The sequence below is a fragment of the Myotis brandtii genome, unplaced genomic scaffold (genome assembly GCF_000412655.1).
Source record: "Myotis brandtii unplaced genomic scaffold, ASM41265v1 scaffold382, whole genome shotgun sequence".
NCBI classification, from domain to species: domain Eukaryota; kingdom Metazoa; phylum Chordata; class Mammalia; order Chiroptera; family Vespertilionidae; genus Myotis; species Myotis brandtii.
Window position 1 is genome coordinate 77,533 of NW_005364671.1, and position 257 is coordinate 77,789.

Sequence of the window (257 nt, forward strand, 5' to 3'; positions counted from 1 at the left end):
GCAGGCAGGCCGGCGAGAGGAGACGCGGGCGAAGACAGAACTGAGCTCTAGAAAGACAGAGACCGAGAGAGGCGGGGGTAAGCAGAGAGCGCAGAGACCAGAGAGAGACAAGGCGAGAGGCGTCCAGACGAAGCGCTTAGAGACCCGAGTCCCCAAGGACCCGGAGAGGCGACCAGGTAGGCGGACAGGGCGCGGCCGGAGGGGAGGTGGAGGAGGGAGAGCCGCGGGGGCAGGACCCAGGAGCAGTGGGAGTGGAG

The 257-nt window shown here is 67.3% G+C and overlaps 1 protein-coding gene across 4 annotated transcripts in view; it reads left to right on the plus strand.

The window, feature by feature from the left end:
• The first annotated feature begins 8 nt into the window (after window positions 1-8).
• Window positions 9-257, plus strand: part of ZCCHC11 (zinc finger, CCHC domain containing 11) — a 157,802-nt gene continuing 157,553 nt past the window's right edge. For all 4 annotated transcript variants that reach the window (XM_014544781.1, XM_014544780.1, XM_005872464.2 and 1 more), the window contains exon 1: window positions 9-176. The gene's annotated coding sequence lies outside the window, so the exon portion shown is untranslated. The remainder of the gene's footprint in view (window positions 177-257) is intronic.